We start from the raw sequence: 5,846 nt of genomic DNA, 5'->3' as shown, positions 1-5,846 counted from the left end.
TTATGTCGAATTCAAACGCTGCATTTTGGTTCAATCCCTGCTCCTCCTCTTCGGATGAAGAGGAAGAGGAACGCCGTTACAACGTGAGGCTCAAGTGCCAATTATCTATGGTGACCTGGTTAATAAATGATATATGGGGACCTGGTTAATAAAGATCTGATGTTAAAGATCTGATCTCAGCGTGATCGTCATCTGTCAACCAGGATGCATGTGTACAGTTGAAGTCGGAAGTTTACATAAACCTTAGCCAAATACATTTAAACTCAGTTTTTCACAATTCCTGACATTTAATCCTAGTAAAAATTCCCTGTCTTAGGTCAGTTAGGATCACTACTTTATTTTAAGAATGTGAAATTTCAGAATAATAGTAGAGAGAATGATTTATTTCAGTTTTTATTTCTTTCATCAGATTCCCAGTGGGTCAGAAGTTTACATACACTCAATTGGTATTTGGTAGCATTGTCTTTAAATTGTTTAACTTGGGTCAAACGTTTCAGGTAGCTTTCCACAAGCTTCCCACAACAAGTTGGGTGAATTTTGGCCCATTCTTCCTGACAGAGCTGGTGAAGTCTTTTTCAGTTCTGCCCACAAATTTTCTATAGGATTCAGGTCAGGGCTTTGTGATGGCCACTCCAATACCTTGACCTTGTTGTCCTTAAGTCAATTTGCCACAACTTTGAAAGTATGCTTGGGGTTATTGTCAATTTGGAAGACCCATTTGCGACCAAGCTTTAACTTCCTGACTGATGTCTTGAGATGTCGCTTCGATATATCCACATAATTTTCCTACCTCTTGATGCCATCTATTTTGTGAAGTGCACCAGTCCCTCCTGCAGCAAAGCACCCCCACAACATGATGCTGCCACCCCCGCGCTTCACGGTTGGGATGGTGTTCTTCGGCTTGCAGGCCTCCCCCTTTTCCTCCAAACATAACGATGGTCATTATGGCCAAACAGTTCTATTTTTGTTTCATCAGGCCAGAGGACATTTCACCAAAAAGTACGATCTTTGTCCCCATGTGCAGTTGCAAACCGTAGTCTGGCATTTTATGGCGGTTTTGGAGCAGTTGCTTCTTCGTTGCTGAGCGGCCTTTCAGGTTATGTCGATATAAGACTCGTTTTACTGTGAATATAAATACTTTTTTTTTAATAGTGTTTTTTATTTCACCTTTATTTAACCAGGTAGTCTATTTGAGAACAAGTTCTCATTTACAACTGCAACCTTTTGTACCTGTTTCCTCCAGCATCTTCACAAGGTCCTTTGCTGTTGTTCAGGGATTGATTTGCACTTCTCGCACCAAAGTACATTCATCTCTAGGAGACAGAACGCGTCTCCTTCCTGAGCGGTATGACGGCTACGTGGTACCATGGTGTTTATACTTGCGTACTATTGTTTGTACGATGAACGTGGTACCTTCATGCGTTTGGAAATTGCTCCCAAGGATGAACCAGACTTGTGGAGGTCTACAATTATTTTTCTTGGCTGATTTCTTTGGATTTTCCCATGATGTCAAGCAAAGAGGCACTGAGTTTGAAGGTAGGCTTTCATCCACAGGTACACCTCCAATTGACTCAAATGATGTCAATTCGTCTATCAGAAACTTCTAAAGCCATGACATCATTTTCTGGAATTTTCCAAGCTGTTTAAAAAGGCACAGTCAACTTAGTGTTTGTAAACTTTTTTAACTTTTATAAGTGAAATAATCTGTCTGTAAACAATTGTTGGAAAAATTACTTGTGTCATGCACAAAGTAGATGTCCTAACCGACATGCCAAAACTATAGTTTGTTAACAAGAAATGTGTGGAGTGGTTGAATAACAAGTTTTAATGACTCCAACTTAAGTGTATTGTAACTTCTGACTTCAACTGTAAGCACTTGGCTCCTCCCAGGACCATAAAATTACCCAATTGGAAATCACAACCAATAAACTGCTTCTACAATGTAGAAAGGCAATTTCCAAATCCATTGTTTTTTTACCCTTTAATAACCTTTTATTAGGGAGCTGACATCATGATTAAGCTTACCCCAAACACACACAAAGGAGTAGTCAATTACCCTCAGCCAGTTGCATCCACGATGACGGAATATACACCGTATGTACAAAAGTATGTGGACAAATTAGTGTATTCGGTTATTTCAGCCACACCCGTTGCTGACAGGTGTATAAAATTGAGCACACAGCCATGAAATCTACAGATATAAACATTGTCAGTAGAATGGCCTTACTGGGCCTGCAGAGTGACATAGCAGGGTCGTGTTCCGGAGGATGCATGGCTCTCGACCTTCACCTCTCCCAGGTCCGTAGGGGAGTTGCAGCGATGGGACAAGACTGTAACTACCAATTGGATATCACGAAATGAGGAAGAAAAAGGGGTCTGGGGCTGTTTTTTATGGTTCGGACAAGGCCCCTTAGTTCCTTTGAATTGAAGTCTTAATGCTACAGCATACAATGACATTCTAGACGATTCTGTGTTCCCAACTTCGTGGCAACAATTTGGGGAAGTACCTTTCCTGTTTCGGCATGACAATGCCCCCGTGCACAAAGCATTTCTGTATGGACCTCGCTTTGTTGAGATTGGTGTGGCAGAACTTGACTGGCCTGCACAGAGCCCTAACCTTAACCCCATTGAACACCTTTGTGATGAATTGGAACGCCGACTGCGAGCCAGGCCTAATCGCCGAACATCGGTACCTGACATCACTAATGCTCTTGTGGCTGAAAGGAAGCAAGTCCCTACAGCAATGTTCCAACATCTAGTGGAAAGCCTTCCCAGAAGAGTGGAGGCTCTTATAGCAGCAAAAGGGGACCAACTCCATATTAATGCCCATGATTTTGGAATGTGATGTTCGACGAGCAGATGTCCACATACTTTTGGTCATGTAGTGTATGTGTGGAGATTTTAGTTCAGATTATTTGATTGCAATATGTGATCTACTGTATAGGCTAAGAGAGCTTCATAAGCTGTTTATTTGATTGTGGGTTTGAATAGTGTGAAAAGACAACAACATAAGGTACAAAATCTATTGTAGATCTTAAAGGGCCAGTAGCCTACATTGGGTGGACAATTTTCAATTACAGCATTATGTAATCTGCAGTTATTATTCTGCTATTTATTCTGCTACCAATTATATTTACATGTTAACAGTGTCTTCTGATTATAATTATTTAAAATATTCATATTAAATGCAATCTATTAGCTTCCAAAATGTAAGTAGGTCTATCTAGCCTGACGTTCTGATGGAATGGCCTGTCCTGCACTTTGTAAAAACCCAGAGTGCATTGAAGGAATGTTAAAAAAAGATCTTGGTTCCTTTCTAAACATAGCAACGTGAATGCAAAGAGGACTTGGACGACAAAATAGGTGAAGTGAACTGGTGAAAAAGTTGAGTACTCATTTAAAGTCAAGGGCAATGTAAACACAAAGAGCATTTTAAAGAGGACTGAGATCGGCTCTTTTAAAGACGACTGTATGTGGGAAAAAAACACTTCGATGTTCATGGGTAGATTTGATTGACATAATTAATATCGTCATGAGACCAGGTGAAAAGTCAGATATGGTCCCATATTATCCCTCACCTGTCATCATCACCATATAGTTTGAATAAACATCCCCCCTGTCAATCACTGTGATAATCAAAACTAACAATACTGACATTTTAGGGAAACTCCTTATATTTTTTTCTTCTATTTTAAATTTGTTGGTAGCAGCTATGGCCATGACGAATGGCTGGATGGTACATTTCCTTTGGTCCCGTTCTTACTAATCTTCCCTGGCAACTTAAATATTGCCTACTTGGAAATTTGCTCTACAATAATTGTTACTGTGATATGTCCCCTGCTTTTAACAAAGATTCTTAACCCCCTCTGTAGGTGACAAAATGCAATTACAAACATGACGTGCCCCACCGTGACTGGCCATCAGCAGCTGCCACCACCATTTCCCAACCCCAACTGTTTCCATTAATGGAAAAAAGGCTTAAACAGATTCTCCAAACATTCACAGAGAATACAACTTTAATTGAAATATATGAAGGCATTTTATTGATTAACGACATCTGTAATTAACGTGTATGGAGGACTTTAATTTTCTTGGCTTGCTGTTTTGTTCCCCCTCAGAGATCACTAATTGTTGTTTATTGATAACTGTGTTTGATGAATGTAGATGCGCCTGTTTGGAGATCGGGCAGCAGCACTGATGAAGCAATCACACACCAGGCTCAGACAGCAACAGCTGTTGCAGCTCCATCCACTGGAATGCCATGTGTCACAGCCACCCCGCGTGGCTGTGATACACACATGCAGACACTCTGCAGTAAAGCGCAAACTAATATTTTTCACAACCCCGTAACAACTCCCTATTAACAACTGTATCACATCACTAGATCTCTCTGATCTCGGTCCAGAACTTAAACCTTAATTATCAGACTGATTGTTCAGGCTATATTAATTTCCCTGGTAATCCTTCAGTGATTATACTTTGTGTTCAATAACAGGTTTATCCTTTAATTAAAATGATTTTTAACCTTTAAGATGTAGCCATGTGGGATTACACCCTCACATGTTAGTGTCAAAGCACTGAAAACAAGCTGAGATTGAAGTACAAAACAGGCGGTGTTGCGTCTTGCCTAAGAATAGCCAATAGCCGTGGTATATTGGCCATATGCCACACCCCCCTGGGCATTAAGCCACACCCCCTCGGGCCTTAAGCCACACCCCCTCGGGCCTTATTGCCCATAGCCGTGGTATATTGGCCATATGCCACACACCCCTGGGCCATAAGCCACACCCCCTCTGGCCTTAAGCCACACCCCCTCAGGCCTTATTGCTTAATTATAATACAGATGATGGAATATTAGCAGCAGCAAGGCTTCGTGACCTTTCACCCCAGGACCGTAGGTTCAAAGTCAGTGTTTCATCAATCTCTCCATCTCAACAAAAAACAAAATATTAGGGGATCGTTGTGGTGAGGAATCATTCGAATACTGATGACTAAGGGAAGTCTGTGAGGATGACAAGCCTGATAGTGACATCCCGACAACACACAGACACTGAAAAGCCTGGTAGCGACATCTGACAACACACAGACACTGAAAAGCCTGGTAGTGACATCCGACAACACACAGACACTGAAAAGCCTGGTAGCGACATCCGACAACACACAGACACTGAAAAGCCTGGTAGCGACATCCGACAACACACAGACACTGAAAAGCCTGGTAGTGACATCCGACAACACACAGACACTGAAAAGCCTGGTAGCGACATCCGACAACACACAGACACTGAAAAGCCTGGTAGTGACATCCGACAACACACAGACACTGAAAAGCCTGGTAGCGACATCCCGACAACACACAGACACTGAAAAGCCTGGTAGTGACATCCGACAACACACAGACACTGAAAAGCCTGGTAGCGACATCCGACAACACACAGACACTGAAAAGCCTGGTAGCGACATCCGACAACACACAGACACTGAAAAGCCTGGTAGTGACATCCGACAACACACAGACACTGAAAAGCCTGGTAGCGACATCCGACAACACACAGACACTGAAAAGCCTGGTAGTGACATCCGACAACACACAGACACTGAAAAGCCTGGTAGCGACATCCGACAACACACAGACACTGAAAAGCCTGGTAGTGACATCCGACAACACACAGACACTGAAAAGCCTGGTAGCGACATCCGACAACACACAGACACTGAAAAGCCTGGTAGCGACATCCCGACAACACACAGACACTGAAAAGCCTGGTAGCGACATCCGACAACACACAGACACTGAAAAGCCTGGTAGCGACATCCCGACAACACACAGACACTGAAAAGCCTGG

This window comes from Salvelinus namaycush, chromosome 19, assembly GCF_016432855.1.
Source record: "Salvelinus namaycush isolate Seneca chromosome 19, SaNama_1.0, whole genome shotgun sequence".
NCBI lineage: Eukaryota > Metazoa > Chordata > Actinopteri > Salmoniformes > Salmonidae > Salvelinus > Salvelinus namaycush.
Note: the sequence above shows the minus strand (reverse complement) of the source record.